The 14,386-nt window shown below is 38.9% G+C and overlaps 1 protein-coding gene across 2 annotated transcripts in view; it reads left to right on the top strand.

Annotated features, from left to right (window-relative positions):
• The window catches only part of LOC117298921 (conserved oligomeric Golgi complex subunit 3-like), a 42,998-nt gene that overhangs the window by 27,771 nt on the left and 841 nt on the right, over positions 1-14,386 (top strand). The window lies entirely within an intron of this gene.

Below are 14,386 nucleotides of genomic sequence, written 5' to 3'. Positions count from 1 at the left end.
CTCTAGGATTAATCCTATCTTGAGTCAGGACGAGAAACCCGTCCTAACTTGGGATAGGTTCAATGCGTCCTAACCTTTTCGGATAGGTAAACTGATCTCATCCTAGGATTATTCCTAAGTTAGGAAGAGTTTGGTCAAATCGTCATCTGGATACTAGTGGTAATTTCTCAAATTAGTTGTAAGCATAAACAAATTAACTGGTAACGATTAACGGGGAGCTGTTGATAGTATAAAACATTGTGAGAAACGGCTCCCTCTGAAGTAATGACTTTTTTGAGAAAGAGGTAATTTCTGACTCAAAAATTTAAAGACTTCAGGCCTGAAGCCTTTTATTATGTATCTGAAAGCCTACAAATCTGTGCAACAAGGGCGTTTTTTCTTTTTATTATTCTCTTGCAACTTCGATGACCAATAGACTCCAAGTTTGCACCGATTTGTTATTTTATATGGATACACTAAGTTAGAATACTGGTCTTTGACACATTTACCAAAGGTGTCTCAAGCCTGAAACTTTACGGAGGCAACAAAGGCAATTGCCTCCATGCCCCCTGGTCATTGCCTAGGTGCCCTTGAAATGCTCCAGTAGAAATTTACAATTTCCTTAGAGAGAGCCCTTTGGCAAGGAGAAAATGCCTTGGTGTCCTTGCCCTTTTAGAATTGAAGTGTACGGGCCTGGTGTCCAGTGCCTTTAATGACTGCGTTTTGAGAAAATAGTGGTCAGGAAATAGACTCTGCCGATAGATGTCACAAGCATTAGTAAATCTTTAATGACCGCATTCATTTGGAATTTAGTCCAGTTGGCTCTGAAGAGGAGCTTTCGTCAGCAAACTGTGATTGTTTTGTGATTTACGTCAGATGTTTATAGGTTGCCATGAATGATGATGTCATAATCGGATGCGAGAGTGAGCTCACCTGATTGGTGGATGTTAAGCGTAGGGTCTTACCGTCTTACACATCGTGTAAGAAAACTGTTACTTTAACATTTTAACCAAGTTGCCATTTTAATGACGAAATTAGACATAAACCAAATTATTTGTCTCCTCATTCATTGTTTACCCTTATTCATTCTTATTCATTGCTTTTTGCTGTATACTTTCTGACTCTCTCTGGAAAAGCAAAGTACAAAATCTGGCTGTGCCTGAATTTTTTTTATATATATGTACATTTTTTTTTTAACAAACCGCAGTACATCAACAAAATTTTCCATTTTTTTTTTTTTACAAACTGCTGTTACATACCTAGAGAATGTTTTGTGTACCATTGTTATATAAAACCACAGCTGTGAGTCTATGCTATCCATACAATCTGTGTAGCTATGCTTATGGAACTGACACTGTTCCCATACCCTTACACACTCTGAATGCATTATTTGTATAACAACCTCATTTGGATACCGGTGGACTTATGTTTATTTATTAGATCCATATCTATCTAGATGGTCTTGATATTCTAATGAGTGGTGACTCATCAACCAATCAGGGAATGGGCTTCACATGATGTCTTCACTGGAATATTCATGAGGTTGTTGTGTTGGTGGTCTTATCCAACCAGATGTGAGTCTGCAATGAACAGTATGGTTTGCCCTGAGTGTTCAGAACTTATGCAAATGAGTGTAGTGTTCAGAACTTGTGCAAATGAGATATTGCATATTCATTAGTGGGAGACTTTGGCAGTGATGAGCATCCAATCAGTTGTGAGTCTACATGAGCAGTACACACATGGTTTACACACAGTGTAGTGTTCAGAACTTATGCAAATGAGATGTTGCATATTCATCAGTGGGAGACTTTGGGCAGTGATGAGCATCCAATCAGATGTTGAGTTTTTGGCCAACATTTTGGCTCTAGGTTTTTTAGCCACTGTTTCAGTTTGCAACATCACATACATGTAATTTTATAATGTGACAACATTGTTGGCAATAACAAAATCTGTTTGTAAAATTTTTCAACTCGGGACATTTTTGTATACGGATAGCATCCTCTGAGTAACCAGTTCTGATATTTAGGGAATTTATTTTTTTCGATTTGAGTTTAATAATTGGTGAGATATGCGAGACTCATTTACAGTGGGTTTACCCACCATCATGAGTATTTATTGCTGATGAATGTAAACTAGCCGTTGACGTTGATGTTTCTGTGTCACTGGGACGCACAACGATTACAACTTGTGAATTATCAGTCATCAAAGAAAGACAAATTAAACCAACTGAGGACTTTGTCGGCAGAGAGGCGGCCAATTTATGCCGGATTTGTGGCGTGTTTGATGCAGCATTAAGAGAGATCAACTTGATGAGGGCACGAGTGGCGTAGAATTCCTGAGGAAGGTGTTGACATTGGCCTTATTTTATCCTCGTTCTGAAGGCAGAGAGGAGGCTGAATCGTTGAAGCGACACAAACTGAAGGATCAGTGATGCTCATCATCCCTGACTTTTAATCAGAGTTGTCGATATCTTCACCAACATCTTGCACCCTAATACTGTTCTTTCGGTGTTTGAAGTTAATTCAAAATGGACTTCACCATGGGAATCATCTCTCAAAATAACGAGGAGAGGTCAGTTTTGAAAACTTTGCTTAAGTAACACTTACAAAAATTTGTTTGTCAGAAACAAGGCAGTGTATGCTTTACATGCAGAGTTTTTGCACGACTAAAACTTTTATATGAAACTCTATTTGAAAATCGTTATGGACATCTAGATCTTCGATTTCATCCTCACATCTCCATGAATTCCTTCAGAGTTTCCCGTTTTGTGATCAACCAATGACACTTGTTTCCTGACATACTCTTCAAATACAAATGATGCAATTCCAAGGTTCACCTTGATCAACGCTTCAATTAACGATTTAAAGAATTAACGATCATTGAACTGATGGCAATACTTAAAATGGCGGTTTTTAATACTTCAATAGGAGCAACGGCAACCACCACAGTGAACACCCATGATTTGACAATTGATACACCCTGTGCCATGTTCGGTCCACAAACAGACTTGGGTATATTCACCCTGTTTCTTATTCTGGGCATCCTGATAGTTGTTGGTAACATCGTCGTCATCGTTGTGATCTTACGGAACGAGGTGCTTCACCAGACAGGTTACTACTACATCGTAAGTTTAACGGCAGCTGATCTCTTGGTTGGGGTGAACTGCATACTGGAGGCCGCCATGATGAGGGTGGTTGTCGACAATCCACGCTGGTGTCTTGTCCGTGTCGCCTTTCTGATTCTCGCGTCCATCGCGAGTATCTTAAGCGTCTTTGGAATCGCATACGACCGTTACATCGCTATAACGAGCCCTATGGCATACACGCAACGCGTGGGACAATTCCAAGCCCGCGTGATCGTCTCCATGATCTGGATCATTGCAGTCTCGATTGGACTCCTTCCGCTGATGGGCTGGAACCATTTAGCAGGGTACCAGGGATGCTGCAGCTTACTTAGCGCCTTAAGCAGCAGCTACATGCTGTTCTTAACGTTTGCGTGTTACATTCCACCCTTACTGGTGCAACTCTACTTTTATGCGTGTATACTTCAGATCTCGCGGCACCAGGCGCGGCGGATAGCCGACCTGCAACGCAACACGTGTGTCGTGCGCAACGTGCGGACCTTACGGACTAACAAAGCCCTCAAGACCCTCACGGTAGTCATAGGGTGCTTCCTCTTAACGTGGACGCCGTTTTTCGTCGTGCTCGCCATCGATGCGCTTTGTGGCGAAGACTGCCACCTCACAAACATTATCCAGTCGTGTCTTGTGCCTCTTGGCTTCACAAACTCTTTCCTGAACCCTTTTGTGTATGCGTTTTGGAGTCGAGACTTTAGAGAGAGCATGCTAGCCGTCAACTGTTGCACGGAGAGGAATAGGCAAAGGTTCGTCCACATTTTGACCGTCCGACGGGCCACCAGGGTGACCGTAATCTCACAGAAGATGAGTAGTCATTCCGAACTCAACGTCAACAGACACATTGTGTACATGTGATAAAATTAAATATGGTAGTTTGACAGTATGACTTGCAATCACAAGGTTGTTGGTTTGAATTCTACCGGGAGAGTGACCGTTATCTCACAGAAGATGAGTAGTCATTTCGAACTCAATGTCAACAGACACATTGTGTACAATGTAATAAACACTGTGGTTTACAGGTTAGACTGCAAGACTTGAAGTCACGAGGTTGCGGGTTCGAATCCCCCAGCTAACTGCTGATGGCACAATGACTAGAATAAGTATTGTCGTCTGGTTAGTTACTGAATCACAATTTCATCATTTGTGCAAATTATCATCGTGGACGTTAAACCAATGTTTGTATGAGAGCAAATGACTGTTGCCAGCTTGTTGTTTGCATCCCCTTGTGGGAGTTTCCTTTGACTTGGAGATCGTCTAAACTGACGAACAGACAATCAAACTGATTCTAGAATTGATTACTGACATTCAAAGTGTCACTTTTTTTTCTGTGACCAAAGAAGATAACATTATTTTCAGAGCTACATGAAGGGACATTTTTGTAACCTTTTTAAGTTCGCAGGTAGATGATGCAAAAGTTATCAAACATTTCAAACAAATTCATTGTGAATTTGAATGACAGTAGTTAATTCTTATGAGTTAATTTTGTATTAAAAAACAACTTAAGTTAAGCTCTCTGAATTACTTACTTTTCCCAAAATAAACCTGTTAAATAATTTAAATTCCCCCCTCTCCACCTATCTGAAAAAGTCGTAATCTTTACATCCTTTTGTAACAAAAATACATCCTTAGTTCCAGCTAAACAAAAGGTGTTGGAAACCTCTGAAGAAATGTCAAAACACTCCCACAACTCTGAAAATAAATTGTTGTTAAGTAAACCAGATAATTCCTCAGGCCATCTGCACAATTGTTTAATGAATAATGTCAGACTTCCCAAGTCATTGTCTTTATTTAACCCAAATGAAAATCCACAATTTCCTGTTGGTAATACACCGGTCTGGGTGCCAATGATAAATAAAACATGGAAAAACAGATAGACTCTAAAAAGGTAAACACTTGTTCTGGCCTCAATTGACCTCATTAAGAAGGTTCGATCATGGAGTTGTATGGGACTAATATTCGTGTGGTCAGGCAAGATCTTGACTACCAGTTACCTTTTAGAGATACTCGTAATTAAGCATCCTCTCTAATGATATCAATGAAAGTGTTTGACAAACAGAATTTAGATATATATTTTTTTTCCACTCCCAAGTTAGTACGATTGTTGATTTTATAACCTTAAAAAACTATGTACGCTTGCCCTTAATGTCTGACAAACGTCAAATTTCCAGCCATATTTATTGGTCTCCCCCCCCCCCCCATGAAACAGCATACAGTAAATTTACAAAGAAAAATAAAAAATCTAAGAATTTCTCTTTAAAAAGAAGAATTGATAGTTGGAAATCATGCCTGATTTGTCATTTGGCTTTGATCAAGGCTGCCCTTGTAAATTTATTTTTTAAAGCTGTCAGCAAAGGGGATTTATTAATAAGAATAAAAGAGCAGTAGTGATTCGGTCGTTTAAAACTATACAGGGTCGTTGTTCGATAAGAAACCTCTCCTTCGGCATAGACCTTTATCGGATGGCCACGACCCTGCCAGTTTTAAACAACCTCTAACGAACCCATCATAAATTCTGTTATTCTCTTTTTATACATGAATTGCTTTTTTGTGTTTGTGTGATCTGTTCTGATCGAAAACATTAAGAAAATGTTTATTCTTAGCTATTGCTTTTAAAGCTGATAATCTTTAGTTGGAAGTATAAATATTTACCTTGCACAAGTGAGAAAATTTCGTAGGGGCCTAAAAAAAACTAAAAAAAAGGCGAGACAAAGCTAAACAACAGATGGATAAAAACACCTTTAATTGCAATTCCAATAACCTTTTCAAAGCACAGTGTTTGCACACAATAAAGTAGAAAATAAAAAAATGGAAAAGTAAGTTTGTACTTAAAATATGTCTTTCTTTTAAAAAAAAATCATTAACAAGTTGCTACCCTTCTGAAGGGTTTTTAATTCAGATGATTGTAAAATATTCTCTGTCATCAATACTTTCAATTGATTATTGAAATAAAGATGTAAAATTTACATATTGTATGTTGGAATTATTTCAATCTCCAAAGACCAATCATTTGTTTTACTTTCATTTAATCAAGCCCCATGTTTGTTTAAATATGAAAAACTAATTAGTGGAATCTATTTGTTTTGTTTGTAAACTTCAATCAGTATTCCAGAAGGAATTATAAAATTACTATTTACTGATGATTTGGAGAGGGATTTTACAAAGATTCTAGCTCATCAATAATGTTTTATAAAAAGTATCTACCCACTTTCTTAATCACATCCCAATGTTAGCCCCCAACATTGGAATTTGTTTAAAAAGGCACTGCGGTCATTTTCACGATACGCAAGAATCCTATCTCGAGTTAGGACGAGTAACCCGTACTTAGGATGGGTTCAATGCGTCTTACGTCTTCAGATAGGAAACTTGACTCGTACTTAGTCCTAAGATTAATCCTAAGTTAGGTTGAGTTTGGTGAAATCAAAGGCTGCACACATTTAATAACTACTCATTCAAAACTAACTCGGTTATGAGCATTGAAGACCTGTTGATATTACCTTCATTCACAGTGAGTTTGGAACAGGGAGTCATGTCATGGCCAAAAACTTGATCTACAAAATGTGTCCAGTGCCTTTAATCTGTCTGTAAACGTAGGCACCACTTTAAAGTCAGCAGTCGTTAGATGAAATAATTGGATTGTTGTTGACACACTCTCCCCACTCAATTAAGAAGAACAAAATGTGTATAGAAAAACACTTTAATCTGTGACAAAGCATCACCCTATATTCTTAGACAGTAAACCTGGCCGTGTTAAAACCAAAAAATACTAGGACAGCAAGAAAAAAAGATTTTTTTTTTTATCATTTTAATGCAGCGTTTAAGATTTGTAAACATCCTGATTTTTATTCAGGCTGTTACATAGAGAATAGAATCAAAACGATAGTAAACCTGGGCTTGTTAAAACCTAAGAATGACAAAAAATATACAAGAAAATTAATTTTAATGCAGCGTTTAAGAATTAATAAAAAAAAAACACGTTTTTTTTATCGGGCTCTCCCATAGAGAATAGAATCAGAACCATACAAAACTTTCCACGACGAAAAGACAAGTAAATTATCATCGTTAATGGGTAGCTTTTGATAGATTGGACAGAGGGTATGTCTGAGCTTATTAGATTAGTCTCTGACAATGGGGAAACAAACGATGCCGTCTCCACCTGTCCACCTGCTTCTTAAGTGTCCGTCCTTACCAGCCCCTGTGTCAAGACCAGAGAGATAATTCTGTGTCATGACGAAATGACGAATGTGATTTCAGGATCGAAACCTCGGGAAAAGATGAGCTGTTCCGATAAGGTTGCTATGTATATTTGTTGGGGGTCCTGCCCTTTCGACCGTGTTAAGAAGGATCTTGAACGAATTATATCAGCTTATGTGAACATTTTTTTTGTGTGTCTCTTGTTTCTTCATCAAGTTGTTCAATCAATTTACTAGCTTTCGACATGATCATTGTTTCTGTTGATTTATGCAAGGAGTTTGGGTAGAAACAGGGGAAAAAGAGGTTGCTATAAAAAAAATTCAGTCCTGCCCTTTGGACCATGCCAAGAAGGGTTTTGAACTTCAATCAGGGTGAAGAACAATTTGAATTCAGTCGGCTTATATGACTTGTTTTGTCTTTCATTTTTTCTTCATCAAGTTATTCATTCAATTTACTAGCCGTCGACATAAAGAGATGCTATTGTTTGTGTTGTTTTCTTAGGTGGGATTTTGGGCCAGGAGATTGGGTTGAAACGGGGTCGGGGAAGAGTAAGGTTGCTATATGTAGTCCTGCCTTTTCGACCATGTCAAGAAGGTCTTGAACTTTAAACAGGGTGAAGAATATTTGAAAATAGATCGGCTTGTATGAAATATATTGTGTTTCATCTTTTAGTGCTTCTTTGTCAAGTAGTCCATTCATTGTACCATTTACCAACCACTTTTGACATATGTAGATACCATTGTTTTTGTTGTTTTGTTAGACGGGATTGGGTCAGGGAGTTTGGGTGAAACAGGGGAGTAAGAAAATACTCCTTTGAAAATAGTCATGCATTGTTTTGTTTATATACTATTAACGGCTCTCCATTGCTCATTACCAAGTAAAGTTGTATGCGAACAATTATTAGGGAGGTTTCGCATTTGAACGGATACAGTTAGTGCGACGGATACGTCATCATTATGACCTCATACGCTATCCGCTATACGTGCAGACGACACTGATATCCCGCTTGCTACACCTAAGAGGTTACGGATAGCTAAACGTATGCGTATGCGTATCTGTTCGCGTGTGAAACCTCCTTATTTGTGAGTAATTACCAATAGTGTCCAGTGTCTTAAATTAGTAAATTTGTACAAGGAGAGACTTCCCCCACCCCCTCCCTTTCCAAACCCTATACAGGTGATCAAACAGGTAGATGAAATGAGACATCCCAAATGCTCGGACATGGATTCGTCGTCAGCCCCTCTCTCTCCCTCTCTCTTCTTTGCATATATTTGACTTCTCTCCGTTTAATAACGAGACAGGATGTCTGGTTTGCGTTGCAATGTATACTTTGTCTTGGAATTGATGGTAAAATAATAGACAGGGAGATGTCGCTGTGTTTTGGATAGCATGTAAACAGAAACTCTACAGGGGGGAACATGGCCATATTTCATTGAGATGCTTTTAAAAGCAGAAAATATGCTTAACAATGTTCTGCTAAGCAGAAGAGAGCAGGATGCCAGTCACCGATTGTACATGTGACATGTTATTTTGGCTGGTAACCTCATTTTGGTAAGCATAATTTTGCTGTGCTGAGCTACTTTTTGTGCTGATTCAGCTCTAAGATTTTCCATAGATTTTCCATCATCAAACTTTATATTTAGTTTGTTGAATTTTCATGGTCAAACTCTTTTTTGGGGTGTAGAAGTCATAACAACTTTGACCACCAAAGGTGAAGATTTGATTACTTCTGGAAAAAAAGGGCGAAAAACAAGTCCTTCTGCCTTTTTCTCATTTGAGTAAGGAGTAAACTCGACACATGGCGTATGTGTTACATTTATTGATTCAGTTCAACACGCTGGCAGAGACTAGAAACGCTTCTATTTACTCTCGTGCCGTGCAAATTAGCACAGATGAAGTGCTTATCATCACTGTGTACGGAAAAGGTCCGTTGGTAAATGTTGACTGACGGGGAAAGTGTCGAGGCAAAAAATTGTGTTTTTAACACGCGTAGTACCGTATCGTCACTGTGTACGCAAAAGGTTAAAAAAGGTCTGTCAGTAAATTTTGTCTGACAGGGGAAAAGGGTCGAGGCAAAACATTTTTTTTTTTTTTTATGGATGTGATTATGGTTCTTTGTTTGCACTGTCGCCATGGTGATTCTTAAAATGCTATCACAATTGTTGTAACGCTGAAGGTTTAATTGTTGACAAACTCATCTAAAGACCAGTCTAAGGGGTCGGTGACTGGGTCTTTTTTAGGGGGCGGGGGGTGTCACCCAGTCATTTCTTGCTTAGCCAAGAAATTTGCTCAGCAGAATTTTCTGCTGAACAGTTTTGTATAATTGGGCCCTGATGTTTCAACCCTAGCAGAGTCTTTCTCAAATGCTAACAATTAAACAGAGACAAGTACAAAATGTTTGACGTTGAACATACAATTTTTTTATCCATTCACTCAAGAAAGTTTTATAGAGGAGTAATTTGTACTTTTTACAAAAAATATTTTGATCAATTTCTCAAATCCTAGCAAACATGATACAAAATTTTTAAAAAAAATCCCAAAACATAAACAAGATCTGTGCAATTCATGTTCCTGTCTATACATCCACAATCATTCAGCAGATTTCTCATCGGCCTTCATTTATCTGTATTAATATTGATTGCTCAACGCAACACCTTCTATTTGTTTCCTGCGCTGAAGCAAACAATCCACTTCACAAAGTGATAAATTGCATACTCGGTCTTGAAGCAATTTACCGTTCTTAAGTGTTGTAGATTTTTATGGGTAGAGCAAGTCATTGATGTCTGCAACTGTTATCTTTGAAATGTCAAATGCAGTGAAATCCTTATTGTATGGAAACACCTAGACTAACCTCAGTTGCCACTGATATTGCATCTGTTGCCCTTTGGTATTGCCTCAGTTACCTCTGGCCTTGCCTCTGATACCCAGTTGACCCCTAGTCTTGCCCCTGTTGCCCTTTCGTCTTGCTACTGTTGACCCCTGGTATTGCCTCTGTTGACCCCTGGTATTGCTACCTTTGCCCCCTGATCTTGCCTTTGTTGCCCTTTGGTCTTGCCCCTGTTGGCACCTGGTCTTGTCTCTGTTGCCCCCTGGTCTTGCCTCTGTGCCCCTGGTCTTGCCTTTGTGCCCCTGGTCTTTCCTCTGCTGCCTTGTGGTCTTTCAACTATTGCCCTCCGGTCTTGTTACTATTGCCCTTGGTCTTGCCTCTGTTGCCATTCGGTCTTGCCCCTGTTGACCCCTGGTATTGCATCTGTTGACCCCTGTTCTTGCCTCTGTTGCCTTCTGGTCTTAGTCTCTGTTTCCCTTGTTGCCCCTGGTGTTGCCTCTGTTGCCCATGGTTTTGCCTCTGTTTCCTGTGATCTTGCCTCCTTTTTCTCCCTGGTCTTGGCACAGTTGCCCTTGATCTTGCCTGTGATGCCCCTGATTTTAGCCTCTGTTCCCCCTGGTCTCTCACCACAGGTCTCTTAAGGCTTAAAGTGCATGGCAACTTTGAATGAGCCTCTACCTAATGTATTATTATTCTTTACCTTAAAAGAACCAACCCATTTTATGATTTATTTCATTCATTTCCATCAACCCCAATGACCTTTTGTTAATGTACTTTTGGGAGCAAATTGTCTTTGATTGCTACGGACGGGGACGGTAGATTTATCTACGTACTTTAGATAATATTTCCAGCCGTGGGAGCAAGCCCATCTGCTACTCAGAAGCTTGGAGGCTTTGAGATGTATAGAGGGTAGGATAAATTTGTCTCAAGCAGTGCACGCCGGTCGGGTCGTGATTGCTAAATTTCCGGAAATAACATCCCTACGATTGATAGTCTTTAAAGAGGAATTATACTTTGTTTTCCTTTTTTTATGCAAGTCGCCAGACACACAAGGCCTGAAAGCCACTTCAAGGTGTGGGCTACAAACAAAATTTTCGGAGGCTGTTGCCACCTACTCCTAGGGCTGAAACCCCCCTTTTACAGTCCATACGGATGTAGGCTTTGGTAAGAAAGCTCGTAGCTAAATTTAAAGCTAGTTTCATAAATTGGTGAATATTTCAAAGATGAATGACCGGAACAATTTACTTGGTGAGAGCTACTGCAGCTGTTGACATTATGGAGTATTTTTAGAAAGGATTTTTTTTTTTATGACTCCAAACAAGATTTGCAGGGCTCGAAATCACAAGGTTGTGGGTTCGAATCCTACCAAGCTAACTGCTGATTTCACAATGTCTAGAATGAATATTGTCATCTAGTTTAATACTGAATCACAATTTCTTGATGTGTGCAATTCATAATCATAAATGTTCAACCAATGTTTGTATGAGAAAGATTGGATGTTGCCAGCCTGGTTTTTGTATTCCTTTGTGGGAGTTTGCAGAGTTCCCGTGACTGAAAGATCATCTAAACAAACAAGCAAACAAGAAACCTGTCAAACAAACAAATGATATTTCACAGGTTGTTATTCATGTTTAGTACACAACAAGTCTGACCTTAGTCAATTAACAATGTTGTCCTTAAGTATTGTTTGAAGCTTTGCATGGTGTCAAGAAACTAAATAGTGAACTTGCTGGTACAACCATGTGTAAATCTCTTAGGGTGGGTGTTGGCTCTGAAAAGAGTCAGTTGGGTCTCGACATTTTGATAAGTATACTGCTTGTCTTCAGGAAGTTTGTGGAAGCTTGCCAAGTACCCATAACGGGTTGATCATCTAAACATACAGACAAACAAACAAACAAACACCCCAACAAACATGCTTTTTTTCTCTACAGCGCATACAAATGTAGGGAAATGTTTTATCCCTATGTGTTATGCGCTGCTATATAAAAATGGTTAGTTGTTATTATTATTTAAATATGATTGTTTAGGATTTGGGTCACTACAAGTTCAGTCTTTGATAATTACGATTGTTTAGGATTTGGGTCACTACAAGTTCAGTCTTTGATAATTACCGACAATGTCCTCGTCCTCGTCAGAAGGTTGCAAACGTCAAACAATCTGATGAGGTTTGAGATAACACTATGCAAATAAACCACGTCTCTAATGAGCCGTGGAGGAGTGGGGCCCTCTGGGAATTCCTCCCTCCATCTTAGAAATCCTCCCTCCACCTTAGTATTCATTTCAAAACTCATTTGTCTTGCGGCATTTTCTCATGAGTTTTTTAATGAGTATAAATCCCAATAAGCCAGTTGGGAGTGAGATTTGAGTTATGTGTGAAACAGATTCTTGCTTGGTCATAAGTGCTTATAAGATAGACATTGTGAGCTCCAGTGAGTTTCTGCATTTCTGTGTTTTCCTTCCTTGTATGTAGCCCTTTACCTAGAGTGGCATTTCTATGTTTTGTTCCTTGTAGCCATTTACCTAGAGTGGCATTTCTATGTTTTCTTTCTTGTAGCTCTTTAGCTAGAGTGGCATTTCTATGTTTTCTTCCTTGTAGCCCTTTACCTAGAGTGGCATTTCTATGTTTTCTTTCTTGTAGCTCTTTACCTAGAGTGGCATTTCTATGTTTTCTTCCTTGTAGCCCTTTACCTAGAGTGGCATTTCTATGTTTTCTTTCTTGTAGCCCTTTTCCTAGAGTGGCATTTCTATGTTTTCTTCCTTGTAGCCCTTTACCTAGAGTGGCATTTCTATGTTTTCTTTCTTGTAGCCCTTTACCTAGAGTGGCATTTCTATGTTTTCTTTCTTGTAGCCCTTTACCTAGAGTGGCATTTCTATGTTTTCTTCCTTGTAGCCCTTTACCTAGAGTGGCATTTCTATGTTTTCTTTCTTGTAGCCCTTTTCCTAGAGTGGCATTTCTATGTTTTCTTTCTTGTAGCCCTTTACTTAGAGTGGCATTTCTATGTTTTCTTTCTTGTAGCCCTTTACCTAGAGTGGCATTTCTATGTTTTCTTCCTTGTAGCCCTTTTCCTAGAGTGGCATTTCTATGTTTTCTTCCTTGTAGCCCTTTACCTAGAGTGGCTTTTAGCCGTGTTTTGGGGGAACTTGCATAACAAAAATATTATTAAAAAAAGCTAGACCAATTTTAATGATGGGCTCTAAATCCATTAAGGTCGAGCCGTTCAACAAAAATTATCCATGTTTAAGATACGGGGCAACCATTGCTGAAGTGTATTCTGGGGGAAGTCTGTGCAGGAAAGATTAAAGAAAGGGGATCATAGACAGGTCAATTTTGAGAGGGCAGATTCAGACCCAATAACACCCAGGGCTCTTCCTTATTGTTTGTTCTTTTAAAACCTTCGACTATGCACTGTTTGCTGGGAAATACAAGTTAGCTAAAATAAAATGAAATTATCAAAATAGAGAAAATTCAAAAGAAAATTGTGCCATAACCCCAGAGTGTATAACTAGGTGACACAAAATATACAAAATAAACAACAAACGTGATAAACGTGACCGAGGAAACACGTGGCTTCAGTCGGATGCCGACTCCCGCTGAGTATTGAATGATTTTAAAGATATCGGATGTTTTAACAACATCTAAAGAATCCACACTTCTAACCCGTGCATAAATTATTGTTATATTAAGACGCGTCTAAAGCGATAGCAAGAAATTCAATGTTATTTTGCTCTTAGGATTATTCCTTCAGGGCAAACAACGGTTTGAGATCAGGCGATTGTTTGCTGTTGATTCGGTTTTAGCGGGAAAGGAAGTTCCACGTGCAGTCTCCTGCACGTGGATTTCATCCTGGTTGAAGAGAAGCGGAAAGCTTATTAAGAGATAAATTATTCTAATAGTATTCAAAGAGATTTATGAGTCTTTTTGTAGATTGTATTTAAAGTGGGTACTTATAGAAACCATTGGATTAGACTGTTAAAGGCACTGGGGTCGATTTCACAAAGAGTTAGGGCTAGTCCTAGGAGATATACAAAACGTGTGGCTCGTCCTAAGTTAGGACGGGTAACTCGCCCTAACTCGAGATAAGACTATAGTCTTAACTCTTTGTGAAATCCACCCCTGGAATTTTGCGAACTCAAAATATTAGGAAGACGTCGGCTGCATATAATGGTTTCATTTTGTTTGCAGCCACATCCAACAGCGCAACTCCATTAACAGGATGTATAAAAACATTAACTTACATTTTTTAAAAAGCACA

This window comes from Asterias rubens, chromosome 13, assembly GCF_902459465.1.
Source record: "Asterias rubens chromosome 13, eAstRub1.3, whole genome shotgun sequence".
Taxonomy (NCBI): domain Eukaryota; kingdom Metazoa; phylum Echinodermata; class Asteroidea; order Forcipulatida; family Asteriidae; genus Asterias; species Asterias rubens.
This window is presented reverse-complemented; position numbering and strand designations above follow the sequence as displayed.